This window comes from Lemur catta, chromosome 13, assembly GCF_020740605.2.
Source record: "Lemur catta isolate mLemCat1 chromosome 13, mLemCat1.pri, whole genome shotgun sequence".
Classification (NCBI taxonomy): domain Eukaryota; kingdom Metazoa; phylum Chordata; class Mammalia; order Primates; family Lemuridae; genus Lemur; species Lemur catta.
In genome coordinates this window covers 36,271,704-36,290,645 of record NC_059140.1, presented here as the reverse complement: position 1 = coordinate 36,290,645, position 18,942 = coordinate 36,271,704, and the positions used below count along the sequence as shown (strand labels likewise).

Sequence of the window (18,942 nt, the reverse complement as noted above, 5' to 3'; positions counted from 1 at the left end):
GTCCCTATCCAGACACTATAAAACAAGACCCAGACCATGTTCAAGGTCTCTTTTGCTATGACAAGGGGTCTGGTTCTCATCTGTGGCATATGTATCTTGCTCTGTAAACCCATATCTTGTTCTTGATCTATAATTTCACCTCATGCTTGCCTTTCTTGGTGTGCCTGGTCATTCTTTGGCCAAGAGCACACCAAGAACCAACAACACAGGAGACTGCCAAACCCAACACTGATAGAGATCATAAATCATGTACTATATTTATTAAATACCTTCTGTGTGGTCCTTCAATCAGCCTTGTGCTTATCTCTAATCCTTAAGATTTTGGTGAGAAGTTTGGACAAACAAGTTATAGTTGCTGAAGAAGATACAATGTCATTGAAACACAGAGAGGATATGTAAAAAATAAATCCTACCTAAGATATTTAAAATGGTTATTTATATGATGGCATTAGGGGGTGGCAGGGAGATGGACAGGTTTTGGGGGCTGTGGGCGGCCATGCATACACTGAGTTTTTATATCTATTGTGGCATTATATTCACAATATTTCCATTGCAGAGGAGGGGAAACAGAGCCACAGAAAGTTTTGTTTTTTTGTTTTGCTTTTTTAATGACACTTCTATTTAAAGCCAATCCATATCTTGTTAGGTATTTTATTTTCTTTGTAGCTATTGTGAATGGTATTGAGTTTTGATTTGACTCTCAGCTTGACTATTATTGGTGTACAGGACTGCTACTGATTTGTGTATGCTGATTTTGTAACCTGAGACTTTGCTGAATTTATTTATCAATTCTAGGAGTCCTTTCATGAAGTCTTGGGGGTTTTCTAGATATAAGATTATATTGTCAGCAAAGAGGGATAGTTTGACTTCTTCTGCCCCCATTTGGATGCCCTTGATTTCCTTCTCTTACGTGATCACTCTGGCTAGGACTTCCAGCGCTATGTTGAGTAGAAGTGGTGACAGTGGGCACCTTTGTCTTGTTCCAGTTCTTAATGGAAATGCTTTCAACTTTTCCCCATTTAGTATGATGTTGGCTATGGGTTTGTCATATATGGCTTTTATAATCTTAAGATATGTTGCTTCTATTCCTAGTTTGTTGAGGGTTTTTATCATGAATGGGTGCTGCATTTGGGCAAATGCTTTTTCTGCCTCTGTTGAGATGATCATATGGCCTTTGTTTTTCCTTCTGTTTATGTGGTGAATCACATTTATTGTTTTCCGTATGTCGAACCATCTTTCCATCCCTGGGTTGAAGCCCAATTGGTCATAGTGGCTTTTTTTTTTTTTTTTTTGATGTGCTATTAAATTCAGTTTGCTGGTCTTTTATGGAGAATTTTTGCATGGATATACATAAGGGATATTGGTCTGTAGTTTTCTTTTTTTGTTGTGTCCTTTCTTGGCTTTGGTATCAAGGTGATACTGGCTTCATAAAATGAGTTGGGGAGAATCTCCTCCTTCTCGATGTTATAGAATAATTTCTGTAGTATGGGTATCAGCTTTTCTTTGTAGGTCTGGTAAAATTTGGCTGTGAGTCCATCTGGTCTGGAGCTTTAAATTTGTTGGAACATTTTGTGTTACTGCTTCAATTTCACTGCTCATTATTGATCTGTTCAGGAGTTCTATTTCTTCCTAACTGAGTCTTGGGAATTTGTGTGTTGTCAGAAATTTGTCCATTTCCTCTACATTTTGAGTTTATATGTATAGAGATTTTCATAGTATTCACAGATAATATTTTATATTTCTGTGTTGTGAGTTGTAATATCTCCTTTTTCATTTCTGGTGAGCTTATTTGGGTCCTTTTTCTTCTATTTCTGGTTAATCTAGCAAGAGTCTATCAATTTTGTTTATCTTTACAAAGAATCAATTTTTTGTTTCTTTGATCCTTTGTATTTTTTGTTTGTTTATTTTCCATTTAATTTAGTCCTGCTCTGACCTTAGTTATTTCTTTTCTTCTGCTGGCTTTGGGTTTGGTTTGCTCTTCTTTTTCTAATTCTTTGAACTGTGTGATTCGATTGTTGATTTTTGATCTTTCTGTCTTTTTGATGTAGGCATTTAAGGCTATGTATTTTCCCCTTAGGACTGCTTTTGCTGAATCCCATAGATTTTGATAGTTTGTGTCCCAGTTGTTGCTCATTTCAAGGAATCTTTTGATTTCCATCTTGATTTCATTATTGACCCAATAATCATTCAGCAGCAGGTTGTTTAATTTCCATGACTTTGTGTAGAATTGAGTGTTTCTCTTGGAGTTGATTTCTAGGTTTATTCCACTGTGGTCCAAGAAGATACATAGTATGATTTTTATTTTTTTCTCATATTGTTTAATAAACAACCCCAACTCATTAAAAGTATATTCTTTGCATGCAGTATCATTGGTTTCACCTTATGCTTATACCAAATTGAATAAAAGCACTTTGCAATCCCCTGTGTATCATAAAATTGAATTTTTGGCTTTATATACCAAATGAGGAAACAGAAGTTCCGAGGTCTTTGAAGGCATATTCTTGAGGGAGGGGATCATGGCCTATTTATTTCACTGGGCCCATCACATATATTGTTTAATAGATACATTGAATACTCAAAAAGGGAATATATTGACGGTACCAGATGGGGCCAAGAACTTCATCATTTTTTGCACAGGTTAGTGGAGTGTGAAACTAGGTACCTCACTTATCTCCTTTATCTTCCCCTACTGCCTACTTTGAGTATACCTATATATCTGTTCAAATCTTAGATAATTCAATATCTTGGAAGTATCAAAACAGGAGTACTTAGGCTCACTATTAAGATATTAATGCAATTACATTGAGGCCCTACTATGGACAAAATATTATAATAGGACCTCTCAGAAATATAATGATAAATGAGATATGATCTTTGCCATCCAGGAATTGACAGTCTAGTGGGGAAACTTGTTTGGAAGTAGCTCCAATAACAGTCAGTTTATAAAATAAGTAATAAACATCTCTATGGTATTATTCTATTCAGCAAAGATCCAGTCAGTATCTATATACTCAGTGCTATACTAGACGTTATTTGTACAAAGATTAGTGGTCCTCAAGACACTAGTGATTAAACCAGGGAAATCTCAGATACATAAAATTAGTTATACTATGATGTGATTTATTCATGTATGTGATGAATAAAATGCCATGCGGGAGTCCAAAAGAAAGTTGTGTCTGGGTAGAGAAATGAGTATAGTTCAAGTGACCTGGCAGATGATAATAAATTCAACTAACACGGAATGCAGGCAAAGGAGCTTATTTTTTTAAGGCTAGTCAAGTGCAGTAGTGAGAAGAAGGAAAGAATAAAATAATAAGTTTGATCTACAACTGATTGTAAACAGTCAGTTGCCATAACTCACTACCTTCGGACCTGGCCAAATGAGCTTGTGTTAGTGGTATGCTCAGAGAAGTCGTTGGAGCTGCAGATGTAAATTTTGGAATCAGTTTCTTTTTAGTAATAGCTAAAACCTTGGGGGTAAATGACCTGGCTCGGGTATTGAATCTGTAGGAAGAAGATATAAAGAAACAGGCTAGAATCCTGGGGCAAATCCAAGCTGTAGCAAAAATCAAAACAGGTGTGAGAGTTTAAGGAAGACAGAGTTTCATTCTGACTGAGGGCATCCAGAAAGGTGTCTTGGAGGAAGTGGAATTCACGGTGGAATTTATAGATGCAGATGAGGAAAGTAGTAGAAGATGAAAATTCCAGGCTAAGACAACAGTTTGAATAATAGTCAATAAATGTTGTTTTAGGAACTTAGGTTATACAGAGGAAAAGTGAAGTTGAAAAAGGAGATAAATCTTGCAGTGATTGGAACAGCTGGATCTTTTAAGGGGTCCACTTGTAGAGGGTATGTATTACTGTGAAAGAATTTTGAGCGGGAGAGTTTCACAATCAGTTCTGAGTTTCAGGAAGAAAGCTTATAGAAAGCTCTCCATGGGAAAGTAAGAAGCTCTGTCCTTTCTAGGCCAGATCTCCAAATGTCCGTTGTGTTAGGGAACCAGGGAGAAATATCTTTGTCTTTCCTAGCAGAAAAAGAAGATGGAAGGATATATTTTCTTTCTCAAAGACCCTAGGAAATCTCTAACTCAGACCCCTATCTGACCCATGAACTAAAGAAACAGACTCATTAATCATCTAATTATGAAAAATCTGGCTTTTAACTTGAGCAAATTTATAAACTAGTTATGACAGCATTGCAGAAGAAAAATATCTTTCATCATCTCTTTAACTTAAAGAACAGAGTCTTAAATTATATATTATTTACAGTGTTGAAAATTTGGAAATTATTCAAAAGTTTGTCACTGAAGAATAAATTATTTGTGACTTTATAATTATTTATATTTCAGATATGATATATTTGTTCTTACAAGTAGATAAATTAAAAAACGATTTTTTTAAGTCCAGGAAGTTCTGTAGCTTCCTTTATTTACACATCTCAGTGATTTATGAAACACATTTTTATGCTCTGTTTTATTTTTTTAAAAAGGAGAAAAATGCTTGAGAATTATTGTTATTCCTGGAAATAGTTCTGTTTATTCAAGACTATTAAGTTTTTTTAAAGCAATTTAAAGAGGTTTTTCCATTATACTTTGCTTTTCGTTTTATATTTTACATATTTTTTATGGAACACTAATATTTAAATGCTTTTGGTTGTGAATTTCCAGGGGAATATGGAAATGATATTGTAGAAAAGCATAAAGGAGAATAAAAAGTACCAGACAAGAGTCAAATGACATTTTAAATAAGGCTGTTGAAAGCTTCTTCATGTTATTTGCTATTTGCAAGAGGGGTTAGAAGTTTTTCTAGCTAATGTTGACAATTGTTTAGAAAAATATTTACAGGAGATTGGAAGGAAATGTGACTTTCCCATGAGGGTAGGAGAGCAGGTATTCTGTTGGGCTGACTTTAACCTTAAGCAACAGAGATGGAAATGGAAACTTATTCTTCTGAGAGAGTTCACAGTAGTGTTCAGTGCTTTGCAAAAACTCTCCCTGGAGAATCTGTTGCTAAATTTGTGCTCAGTAATTTTCATATTGATTCATGCTCTACAAAAGAGAGGTCAAGGGATATTAAAGTTTATTTATTTTAACAGCCTAAGAATTTGAGTCCAGTGGAATTAGAATCCCACCCCCCCCCCCCCCACCTCTGTTACGAAGCTGCGGGGCTGTTATTTCAGTAAGTTGTCCTGGTGTCTTTTGGTTTCTGTAATGCACTACAATAAGGAGAGATGCTATGATCAGAATCAGAATTCACTTACTAAACACATGCTTTCTTTGGACATGGACCTAGGCACTGAGTATTTCTATGAGCTGGCTTGAACTTTAATATTTATGACATACAGACAACAGGAAAACATTAGGACAAGACATACATAATCAGAAAAGCAGTCTTCCCAAACTGTTTTGAGATATGTTCCTATACACTCCTTTAAAAAATGAGTAAAATATCCATTCAAAATGAAGGATGGATCAATGGATTTTATTGTAACAGAGTATGAAAAGTTTATTGGTATGATTTTGAATTCTACATTACAACTAACTTTTAAGAAACTACCAGACGCCAAATTTTGGTATAATATTGCAGGAAAATCACAATTTCCTAAAAATGCTATTAAAAAACTCCTACTTTTTCCAACTACAGATCTGTGTAAGGCCAGATTTCCTTCAACTACTTCAACCAAAACAACATTTCATCACAGACTGCAATAGCAGATATGAGAATCCAGCTGTCTACATTAAGCCAGACATTGAAGAAATTTGTAAAAGTGTAAAAAATTTCCACTCTTCTCACTGAATTTTTTTGTTTGTTAAAACAGTTTTCATAAAAATATGGTATTTATGTTAGCATGCAATGAATTTATTACAGTTATTTTAAATTAATTAATTAATACTTTGTAAATTTAAAAACTGCCTTTTGGGACCAAATGCTTTTGAGAAATGAAGAATTAAATAAAGTTGAATGAGTTCTCTTACTTCAAGAAGTCTCAAAACTATTTGCACAGCAATGTGTTTAACAAATATCCAAGAAAAGGTAAGAATATGCAGCACTGGTCAAAAGCATACAGATACTTTTTCAGAAAAGCGTGCTGGAACAAAGTTTGGGAAATGCTACAGTAGCAACAATAAATAAATGAATAAAATCTTACACATTGACGTTTTGCATACTGACAAGCACTTGTAAAAAAATATATACACACACACATACTTAATCATCAGAAAAATCTTATACATTAGGTACCATTATTATTGCCATCATACAGATGAAGAATCTCAGGTAGTTTCCCAAAATCCCCAAAATAGTAGAGACGGCTTCCTCCAATTCATATTCTGAAGTTTTCTCTAACTCCATGATAACCAAACGAACATATTAGTTCATGAAACTATCAGTAAAAGTTTAGAGTCTACTATGTCATAAATTATATACAAGTATTGTTATATTGATATAGTGTGTCTATAATAAAATATAGTAAGAATAAAAATCAAGTAGGATATAATAAAAATAAAATGAATGTCTTTAAACATTCTTGATTGTATTAACAGTACAAAAACAAATTTGCTCTTACTACAAATAATAAATACTTGATTTTAAAATTAATTTAATGTTTTGTGACACAATGATTTCAAAATCTGATTGTACATTCAATTGATAATGGTTTGACAGCTATAAATGTTGAGAAAAGACATATCACAATTATATAAAATAACGCATTAGGTGTGTTTTGTTGCTAATGATAATGAATATAAGTTCATATTTCATGTATTCTCTCCCCTCCCATTTCCTCTCAGACTGTCATTTTCCCCTCATATCATGACTGATAATAAACTTGTACTCAGAATAGAAATATCAACTCTGTCATTTTCTTACTGCTCACTTGTGCTTACATTATTAGAATACATTTTTCAATCTTCATTTAGGCTGTGAGTATGAGATTAGGTCAGTTTAAACTAAATAATATACTGGACAAATACTCTTAACCCAGAACACTCAACTATCAAATGTGGCACATGCTGAAAGCAAAGCTCTAGTGAAAAAGCCATGATTAACCCTTCCCACCTCTCTTGGGACCACTCACCACCCATGAATGCCTGGCACATGGATCAGACCTTGCAGTCACTAGTATGTATCCTTATATTAAATGTTAATAAAGATTAATTTTATTATTTTTTAAATTAAAAAATAAGTATGCTCTTTCTATATGCCAATGATTCATTGTATATACCTTTTGGGGGACCCCACCTCATTTTAGAAACAATTCCTCTAGCCCATACAGGTAAAAAGAGGAAATCTGGTCAGAAATATTGGCTTCAATAAGAACAAACAGACAAACAAAATAAGCATAATTATAAGTGATAAGAAAAACAATTTTAGGTCAGGTGCGGTGGCTCACGCCTGTAATCCTAGCACTCTGGGAGGCTGAGGCAGGTGGATCGTTTGAGCTCAGGAGTTTGAGACTAGCCTGAGCAAGAGCGAGACCCCATCTCCTCTAAAAATAGAAAGAAATTATCTGGCCAACTAAAAATATATATAGAAAAAATTAGCTGGGAATGGTGGCACGTGCCTGTAGTCCCAGCTACTCGGGAGACTGAGGCAGGAGGATTGCTTAAGCCCAGGAGTTTGAGGTTGCTGTGAGCTAGGCTGACGCCATGGCACTCACTCTAGCCCGAGCAACAAAGTGAGACTCTGTCTCAAAAAAAAAAAAAAAGAAAAACAATTTTGTAGCCTCTTGAAAATTAACACTTTTAAACAGTAGTGTTTTATTCAAGATAAGTATTTTCAAAGCAAAAACTATTTACTTGAGCAAATGTTCTTTACTTTGGTAATCAGCCTGCCTTTACCTGTTTTTATGGTTGTATAAATCGAGCGTAGTGGACTCCATAGAATATCTGTTCATTCTGTGCTAAAAATTGAGTTTATGGTGTTCACAAAGAGCATGGAGGTTTGAGCGTGCACTTCTGGAATGGCAGCAGTGGGTAAAGAAATCAGAGAAGAATTGCTCCTTGGTGACTAGATAGAAAAATGATACAAGAGTTTAGCTTTTTTACAACACACCCAACAGGAATCTGGGGTCATTGTGATGAAGTGCACAAAACTTGTGACCTCCCTATGAACAAATGCCCTCCCTACGTGTGAAGAAGAAAAAATTATAGAATCTAGGTGGTGAGTGTATGGGTGATCAGTGTATAATTCTTTCAGCTATACGATAGGTTTGGAAAATTGCCTAATAAAATATTGGAAAATTATAATGCCAGAAGGCAGTTTTGTTGACATGATAGGGAAGAATGTGCTTGAAATTCAAAGCACTATGGTAATAAGACAGAAATATATCTACTATTAGTGAGATTTTATATCCTCCAATGTTGCCTGTAGGTCCCCTAAATTCCTTACCTATATCACAAAAACCTGCCAAGGCAGAATACGTTCCCCTGGGAAAGGAGCTCTGATGGACAAGCAGGCATCGGGTCCCATCTGACAACACAGTGATCACCGTCGGAGGCATCTAGGAAAGGAAGATGGAAACTGAGATGCTGGCGCTTTGGGGCCTGCTAATTGGCTGAAGGAATGGATAATTGAGGAAAGCCTTTTGATTGTACAGGCTTCCTTCCCTAGGACACAGTAGTTAATGCTCAGCCTTCTTGGATTAATGTCCTCTGAAAGCAATGCTTACCTGTGGGTAATAGATGATAATACTGGAAGGGGACACACCCTTGCTGCCAGCCATGTTCTTCTTGGCGGGCTGCCCACTTCTGCTGCAGAACTGATGAGCATGTTGTGAATGGAGAAGAGCCTGAGTCTAGAACTCAAAATTGGGGCTGGTTTCGTTTGGAGAGAATGTGGGGCTCCCCTTTAACAGCACTGGGCCTTGTTGTGTCTAGAGCACCTCACAGGGAAATGCCAATTCCTTTCCAGCTCACCTACTTTAAACGGCTACACACTTTAAACTTTAAGGAAAGGAAACGATCTGAACATATTCCTCTGGCATTACAAATCTGAATAAAAGAAAGAATATTTTTAAACATGCTATGAATTATTTGAAACATATAAACCCCCATGTATTCACTACCTAGCTTAAAAAGAAAACATTTCCAGTATAGTTGAACACCCTCACATGTACTCCTCCCAATAAGGTTAAAATATTTTTTGCAAAAAAAAAAAAAAAAAAGTTTAGCTTTTGTCTACTGTTTCCTTTACTAAAATCAGAATCCATATTGCTGCAAAGGACTTTAGTGACCACATAGTAATCCAATTCTACTTCACAGGAGGCAAAAATGAATTAAATGCCTTGCCCGCTGTTACACAGACAGTGATGGAATCAAGATCAGAATCCAGTTCTCCTCACTGTTAGTCCGTGTACTCCACATTTTCTCACTTAGGGAGACTGCCCCACAAATGCCCTTTTCCCAGAGTGCTAGCCCTGCAACCAAGGTGAAAACAAAGCACTTGTAGTACAGATTATTTACTGCCCATAAATTTGCTTTATTAAACCGATGAACAAAGCATTTATTTGAGCAACTAAAAAACTAAAAAAATAGTTCTGTTTTATAAGGTACCCTTTTTTGAGGTGACATTTGTTGTTGTCCTGGAATTTTATATGTAAGATATGTCTCTGCTTCATGAAACTCCAAGTTTCCCTAATACACAACATCCTCATCATTGCCTTTCAATGAACGATTTATACTCACAAGCTTCAAACTCCTACAGGTTATTAAAAAGAAGAAGAAGAAGAAGAAGCAAATTTGGGTTAATATAGTGACTTAAGATAGGACATATTCTAGGAAGAAGTTTTGTTATTTAGCTTACTCATGTTATTCCAGTAGACAGAAGTAATGGTGGCAGAAACAAGGTGTGTGAGAGTATATAAGGAAATAGGAAAAGCCAGTACAGTTACTGTAGCTTCATTTTATGTTAAATGTTGCATAAATGTATGCCTACCTGAATTTTATCTGAAAGATATGTCTCTTCCAAACTGCTTCACAAAACTCCAAGTTTCCCTGACACGAAAAAATCTTTATCATTGTCTTTCACGAACAATTTATACTCAGGGTACTGGTCTGCCATTGTCCTGTATGTGTGGCAGGTCTGATTGTACTAGAACTGACCACTCCTCTTGACAGCCCATAGCAAGGTCTTGGCCCCAAGTGTAGGAGAACATTCTATCAGAAAGGCTGAATTTGTATTTTAGGGCCATAACAGTATAATTATATCACAGGAAGGGAAGGGCTCCCATCAGTTGGATTTTGCAGAAACTGTGCAGGACGTCAGGGTTGCTTGAGCTTGGAGATCCTGTACCACGGTGATTATGCCTCAGATAGTGCTGACATCCTTCGTGTCTCAAAGCCAGCGTCCAGAGATTCACCCAGAGAGTAGTAGCAGTTGCCTCTCTGACAGCTGAACAGCTCAGGGTTGAGATGATTGGGAGAAGAGGGAGGTATAAGGAAAGTAATATTTGCCACCCACCCACCATGAGCTAGGTGCTGTGCTTGGAAATGCATATACTTTATCATGAATTCTTATAAAACTTGAGAGGTAAGTATTACTTTTCAATAGGGAAATTAGGCTCTCACATACTCCAAAGCTCATGTTCTTTCTGGGACACTGCACCAATGAATAAGTAGAATAAATAAATAAATGTAACTGTTTATTTTTGTAGGAAATTACTCCCTTATTAAAATAAACAAATAAACCAATAAATAAAATGACTCAGAGGAGTCTTAGTTATAGGTGTGCTCCCTACTGGCACGTATATTCCCAGCAAACAATCAACCCACATTGATGATGTTGACATAATCTTTGACAAAAACCTCAGTATAATTTATTCTTGTTCCATGTGAAGAAATGGGAGTGAGGAGTAACTCAGGGAAGGAGAGAGGATGAGAGAGGTGGGCATCTGGCCTATCCTTCCGAGGTACCTTCTTGGTTAGGCACTAAGACACCTGGTAGTCATCCTTAGAACAGCGACTACCACCAGGGCACTTCCTGTCTGCTCCTAAGAAAGATCCCCTGGAAATTTATTTCAAAAATTTAAAAGTGATTTGTTTCTAAGTGTCTAAGCTTTTCCTATCAACTGTCAATGATTATACTACATTAAACAATGAATTAACAATCTATTAATATATTTTCTCCCGCATTAAATGTTGTGTTTTTAATGCTAAATCCCACTAATAGAGAAAGAAACAAACCAAATACCTCAAAAGTCTGTCATCCTACTTAATGAATTGTGCAATTTAACTCTAAATTGATAAGACTGGCCTTCGGGCTGACCAGGTCTGTTGCTGTGACTCTACTCTCATTTTCTTCTCCACTTTTGTCTAAAATGATACCGTCCAGCTGCAAGATGTGTGAACTCTGGCTACAAAAGGCAAAGTGAGGAAGAAGGAGGAATCAGCCTGTCACCAACTCCTTTCAGCCCTATCTAAGTAAGAAGCCCTGGGAGGGAAGAATCTGAATTCTTAAACGGTGCTATAGTGGCTGCTATCAGCCTTTTTATGTGTTTAAACCAGAGATAAATTATGGCTAACTCAAAATACAACATGGTGATTTGGCATGGTTTTAATTGGATTTGGGCAATAAAAATACCCTTTGCTACTAAAAAAGAAATGCAAAATTTGAAAATGGAGGTTATATAACCTCTTTATGGCAAAAGAGCAGTCTTTTGAAAGATTGCCCTTCTCACAATAGAAGCTGATTTTATATTCCTAATGAGGCATGGGAGACACAATCTATTCTTGAAAAGTTTCAGCTCTCTTCAGTGTTCTCTATTTAATTAGAATTGCTCCCTATACTAATCTCCCTAGCTAGCAATCTAATAGCCATTAGCAGAATTTATTTACTGTTTAAATTGCTACTTAAAGTTTAGGCTTGGTTCCAAGGATTTAGGCAGGTAACCAAGAGAAGGTTTGGCCTTTTAAGTCAAATCTTTGTCTCATGTCTTCCTTCAATGTATACACAAGAAAAATAAATAAATATACTCAAAGTCCTAGGAACGGAGACTTGTTTTTTTTGGGGGGGGCAGGGTAAGGGAAGAATGATGAGTGAGGGTACAGATAATAATTACATGTGTCTAAATGTACCTACAAATTTGTTGAATTTGGAAAAAAATTAAGTAGATCCTTTTTCTCCTTTTTAGAAGCACATTTACAAATGTGGATCTTAGAGTTGAATAATATGCGAGACAGACAACAGATGAAAACAAAAGAAATAGATCTGCCATACTTAACAGGTTAACATCTTTTCCTTTACCATATGGGAGAAAAGAAAACTACAGGAGTAATCAATCTAGAATTTGAGAGGTTCACAATGATTATAACTCCAGTACTTTCCTTGGGCAACCTTACATTTAGGAGTTCTATCAAATTCAAATAGAATATGACCTTTGGTACTTTGGTTTTTAAATTCACAGCTCTTTTTTCATTTTTAGATTAATCTAATTAGAATAGCTACACAATAATTACATTCCATAGTTATTACAATTAGAAAAATCAAGAAAATAAAATGATATATTTTCAAATGATAATCGACCAGGGAATTGAATGGTAAACTTTGCATAAACCATTAAATAAATTACTTTTAAATTTAAAGACCATGAAAAAGCTCTTAGATTGCCCAGCTACTTTCTCAATTCTGGTTCATTAAAATGCAACACATACAGGAGATAGAAAATACATTTTCATGGCTTTCTCTTTAGGTATATTTCCAAATTAAGTAATTTATAAATCAAAAAATTAAGGTTTGTGTATTATTTCATTATTTATAGGATTAGAATTGATGAGAAGTAATGGAATAAGATCTATTACTAATCACTGACTTGAAATAGTAGCAAGGACAGTGACAATTGTAACAACCAAAGTATTAATAGTATTAGGCCTCATAAAACAAAATAGTTTGGAATAATCTAATGTTAAATAATAAATTATTGCCCATGTATGAAGACACCAGAACAAAAATATCATCCAGTAACCAAGAATGAATTTAAGAGAGATTTCTCTGCAAACATCAATAGCAGGAAACTATGATACAATCAGAGCATTGAACTTGAAATCAGAAGTCTAGGCTTGAATCAAGATATTTTCATCTGCTTACTATGTGATTTAGAGCAATTCTCACATCCACAAGAGCTCAAATTTCCTCTTATGTAAAATACAAATATTAATGTATGGGAAAGCAAGAAGTCAACAGTAGGGCACTATACCATAAAATGTAAAAAATTACTATGATTTACAGAGATGTAGCTCCGATTTCCATACTAAGATCTGAATCTAAAGTTCAGGGAAAAAATAGAGCTACAGTACACTGATAAACAATGATATTTAATCTAAAATGGCTTTATTTTAGATTCACCCTGCTTCACCCTACAATAAAAGTGAAATGGCTGTCAACCAAAGTTGCTATTTATGAAGTGCTTTGTTTATTGGCATGTATTTATGCCACAAATGTTGCAATCTCAGGCACATGCTAGATACTGGTTATAAAATATCCCTTGTCCTGCAGAGGATTATACAAACCAACTTAAAGAAGACAGTGGCAATATAGCATAGTTTTAATTATGAAACAACCCACAGAAAAAGCAGTTTTAATCCCTCTTTAATATGTGAATAAACTCAGAAAAGTTTAGAAACCACGCAAGTCCATTCAGCCAGCAAATTGTAACACCAATGTGAGATGCTATCTATCATGTTCCAAAGTTAGTGATTTTGGCTATTTTGTTTGTGTTGTATCATATTAAAATTTTTGGTGCTCTCCTAGAGACCCACGAAAGCTCTAATAGTTGGCTTATCAGTTTTCAGAAAAAATATATATATTTAATATATTTTTCTGTTTCATATAGGAGGCTTAGTTTCTCATTTGTTAAAGTCCCATCCATTTATCACCAGGTAGTTAATTTATAATATATTGGTAAAGCCCTAAAGAGAGAGCAAATCAGACGTAACTATTCTAATTAAGAACCAAGTCTTTCCTGAGAAAGACTTGCTGTTTGTGATGGTTTATTTTATGAGACAACTTAGCTGGGCCATGGTACCCAGATATTTGGTCAAATGTTAAACATTTTAAATATTTTTGTAAGAGTGTGTTTCATGGATGACCCATTCATTCAAATACATTTAAGGAGCATCTACTTTGTGTCAAGCATTGCAATAAGCACCAGACACACAGAGAAGCCCTCATCCCTGTCTTTTAAAACTTTACAATCAGTTCAGTAGAAGGATAGATGTGAAGGAAGAGCAGTAACATGAGACAGCTGTCTCACACAAATGACTATGAATCCAGTACTTTGTGGAAGAAGAGAGAAGGGAAAGACGTAAGTTTTTCTTTAACTAAGTTCTTACTCTTCTAATTCATTCCACATAAAACAGTCAGCTTTTTCCAAAATTACTACTTCTTCATACCCTTTCTGTCTTAGATGACATCAGGATATCTTTACTTTCTGTTGAATTCATTTGTTCATTCATTCATTCATTTCTTCATGAAATACTGAGTACTTCCTATGTATCAGATGATGGGCTTGGCCCTTGAAATCTGGATATGAACCAAATAAACAAAAGTCTACTGAGGAGAAAGAGACTAAACAAACATTACACAGATAATTAAATAACTAAATTGCTCAGATGTGGCATGAAAGAAAAAGAGTAGATAATAGGACAGCAAATCACAAGGAAACCTTACTCTAGACTAGGGTTTAGTAGCAGCTTTCCTAGGGAGGTAACATTTTCACCAAGCTTTAAAGGAAGAATAAGTTTTTCAGGTGGATTGATGTGGGAAGAGGGTTAGGGAAGGGGAGATTCCATGTAAAGGCAATAGTGTTTGTGAAAGATATGCAGAGGGAAGGAAAAACACTGAAGCTAAAAAGAGACCGAAGGCAGACCACTGCGGCTAGAGTGTAAGGGAGCAGGTGAATGGGTAAAGGGGTGGGGAAGAAACACATCATTCTGCGTCTTGAGAGAACTTGAACTTTGCTCAAAGAGCAAAAGAAAGTCATCAAATATTCTTTTAAAAGAATAAAAATGCTTAGAATACACTCTTAAAACATTCCTCTTACAGTCAATCAGAAAATGTCTTGCAAGGGCCAAAAATGGACCTGGGGAGACATGTTAGGGCAAAGTTCACGTTCTTTAGTCTGACATTCGGGGTCCTTAGAGTTGGGGCCAAATCTATCTTTTCAATCTTCTTTTTCATAGAACTCTTACATTAATGTGCATTTTAGTCCAAATGGTCTGTTCACCATCTCCTGAAGAGGACTTTGCTCAATCCTGACATTTGCCTTGTCAGAACACCTCCTTACTACCTACTTTTAAAGACCCAGGCAAAATTTCAGCTGTCTTCAGGACCCTGGTTGACCATTGCTGCTTTCTCTGAATATCCAAAATGACTGCTATATTTCTGCAAGTTTAAGACCCAACAGATTGTAAGGGACACCATTATTTTTGAACCATGAAAAAAATTAAAAGTACTGCTGATAAATTCATGACAAAATCTTAATGTTAGTCACTTGAGATCCGTAAGTCAGTCATGTCAGCTTATCATTGCTTTGACATTTCTCTCATCTATTCATCTACTTGTGGGTCTCTCCCTTTCTTAGGGTCCTATAAAGCACTTAGTTGTTTTTTGCAAAAAAAAATTAGAGTGCAATTCTTTCTCCAAAAACAGAAATTTGTTTCCTTACTGTTAAATGTAAGCCCAATAACATCATATTTAACATTTTTGTCATTCAAGTGCATAACTTTTCATTTCTATGCTGTTTCATGAAGACATTTTGAAAAACAATTACGATTTAAATATGTAAAATGCATATTAACTCAATTGAAGTGGGACAATATAAATAACCGTGATCAAGTTCAAGTACAGCAAACAATGAAAAGTATGCCCTGACAACTGCCTAGCCAATGGCAATTGTAAAACACTATTGATTGTAAGATGCATTCTAATTTCAGAGATGCATAAATGAGAATACAAATGTTCATCTTAGAATTAAATAACTTTCTTATGTCTCTAACACTCAATCAATATTTAAATTGTACCATGTATTATTATTCATATCCTTTCTTTCTTAGATATCTATAGTACACCTCTACTTTCTACTGAATTCATTCATTAATTCATTCATCAGATGCTCATCGAGCACCCCCCAGATGCCATGTGGTGGCAGCTCTGCTCAAATGAACAGCTGCCACTAGGCCTCTCCTTCCCTTAAAAAAAAAAAATCCCTAAATTGGTGGCATTGTTACAAATCCAGTTGTGAAGTTATTAATGGAAAGATGTACTACTTGGGACTATGAGTGAATTCCTAGAGTCCTTCTTTCTGTTTATGCCCTCAAAATAGATTAACATTGGATAAAACTAAAGTTTACAAGTCCATTAACATAGCTATTTGTTTTAGTAGGAACATTACAAAAACCCATTATGTGTGCACAAACACACAGACACATAAGTACATACATATATGCACACATTTTTCTATGGAGATATTATAGTACAGTGAAGAACATAACTATATTGTTAATATCAGTAATATCCATGTAACAGTTCACTGTTAACAAGGTACTATATTTAAAGAGGAGTATCTCTTTTAGTTGTCAGATCACACATGAAGTACATATTATTAAGCACCAATTTGCAGGGAAGAAATTGAACCACAGAGCCGTTAAGTGACTTGCCTCTGAAGACACATGGCCTATGACTCTGTAGTCAGCGTTCTTCCTATTAAGTCATACTATGAATTTTGCACTATTGTTATCTTATAGATAGTTGCTATGGTTTGAATATGGTTTCTCCCCACCAAAATTCATGTTAAGATTGGTCCCCAATGTAACAGTGTTGAGAGATGTTAGGACCTTTAAGAGGCTTTGGGTCATGAGGTATCCGCCCTTCTGAAGGGATTAATTGCTATCTCCTAGGAGTAAGTGAGTTCTCACTCTCAAGGGACCAAATCAGTTACTGAGAGAGCATGGGTTGTTATAAAGCAAGGTCACTCCTTGTGTTTTGTCTCCTCTGCATGCACCCACTCACCCATGTGATGCCCTCTGCCATCTGCCATGTTATGATGCAGCTTGAGACACTCACCAGATGTGGCTGCCTGATTTTGAGCTTTCCAACCTCCAGAGCTGGAAGTCAAATAAATCTCTTTTCTTTATAAATTATCTAGTCTCAGGTATCCTGTTATAATAACAGAAAATGGACTAAGACAATAGTAATATCCAACAATAATAGTTTCACACACTTTCCTTTCCAGACTTCTATCTTAGTAATGGATAGTCTGATTTCAAGTTATCTGTCATACAAAAAATTTCATTGCTTTATAAAAGGAATTACCTATGTCTTCTTTCAATAGACATTTATGTTAAAAGTATGTTTCAGTTTGTCAATTATTTAGGTAAACTGGCAGAAAATAACATGTTAGTACCTATCAACAATCAAAGATGAGTCTAGAAAGAAAAAAAGGAGCTTCTTAATACATCTTTAATCAATAATCCGACTTTTTTTTATTAGAGTATTATATATAATGATTTATACTCATCTTTTCCTCAAGAGCTTTAAAATAACTTAAAATAAAAAATAATATGCATGTCATAAATTAGTTAAAACTAGGGTAAACTAATAATTTCACTTAGCAAACCATCCTAAAAGTATGATTTTCATTTGGCATAGGTTTTAGGCAACAAAAGGGTCTTGTGCATCTTGTGGGACAGTTAACTAAGTTTTGGTGTAAAAGGTATTATGATAGGTGGGGGTGGGGGAAGCATTCATTAGGTCTGTGACCATGGACAAGCAAATGAAGAATATGTGCTCATAGCCCTTTGGAATCTGACAATCTAGGACTTAGATTATAAATCATAGAAAATGGCCATTAGTATTATCAACTTCCTGACCTTCCCCAAAGTATCAAACAAATTTACATCCAGTAAGAAACATCAATAAACAACAATTACAACATTAACAAACTCTCAAAATACATATCTCTTTATACATGTATATGTATGTTTATATTGAATTATTAGAAGCTAGTTTTTAGAATCTGAAACCTCTTATAAAGAAACATTTATAAGAAATGTATTAATTACTTTATTTATTTATCTATCTTGAGACAGGGGCTTGCTCTGTTGCCTGGGTCAGAGTGCAGTGGTGTCATCATAGCTCACTGCAACTTCAAACTCCTAGCCTCAAGTGATTCTCCCACCTCTGCCTCTCAAGTGCTAAGATTACAGGCATGAGCCATTGCACTTCACCTGAAATTTATTAATTCTTTTACTTCATATCCATTATTTTTTTTTCTCTGTTTCAAGAATGAATCCCCTTCTCTCCACCCTTGGCTGTCTGTGGACTCCTACCCACCACTCCACTTTTGGAGAATCATCCAAGTCCCTTTGCAACATTACCCTCTCTGGGAAACTTCTCTGATCCCACTTACCACATCCAAGATAGAGTTAATTGCTTCCTTTTCATATGTCTTTAAAGTCTATCACGTGTATTATAATCTATAGTCTTATTTAGTTGTCCTACACACAGGTTCTAGGGAGGCAGGAGATAGGGTCTTGCATCTTGAGTATTTAACACTGTTCCTGAAGAAGGGGGGTAGTAGAGGATGGAATTCAACTGAAATATAAAATTATAGTTAATATTTCTTTAGTACTTACTTTTTAATCAAAAGGGCTAATAATTCACACATAACTTTTTAACTTTCACAACAACCTTAGGAGCAAGAACTACTATCTCTCAGAAGAAGACATTAGGCTTGGAGAAGGTAACTAACTTGCCTTTTATCACAGAGCTAGTAAGTAACGAAGAAGGGCATTTTTACAGGGTAGCTTGACTCCAAAGCCAGTGAGCTTAAAGCACTATAGGAAAGTAGATGCATTAGACATATACAGATGTTTCACAAACATGGGTCTTTTTTCCAATAGAGGAATTTCAGAGGCTTAGCACTCAAAATGGAAATTCCAAAGTTATGGT

At 35.3% G+C, this 18,942-nt stretch overlaps 1 non-coding gene across 1 annotated transcript; it reads left to right on the top strand.

Annotated features, from left to right (window-relative positions):
• Positions 1–8,000: 8,000 nt before the first annotated feature.
• Positions 8,001–8,127, top strand: LOC123649574. Its single transcript, XR_006739074.1, has one exon. It is a non-coding gene; the product is annotated as a small nucleolar RNA SNORA11 (small nucleolar RNA).
• The last annotated feature ends 10,815 nt before the right edge of the window (positions 8,128–18,942 follow it).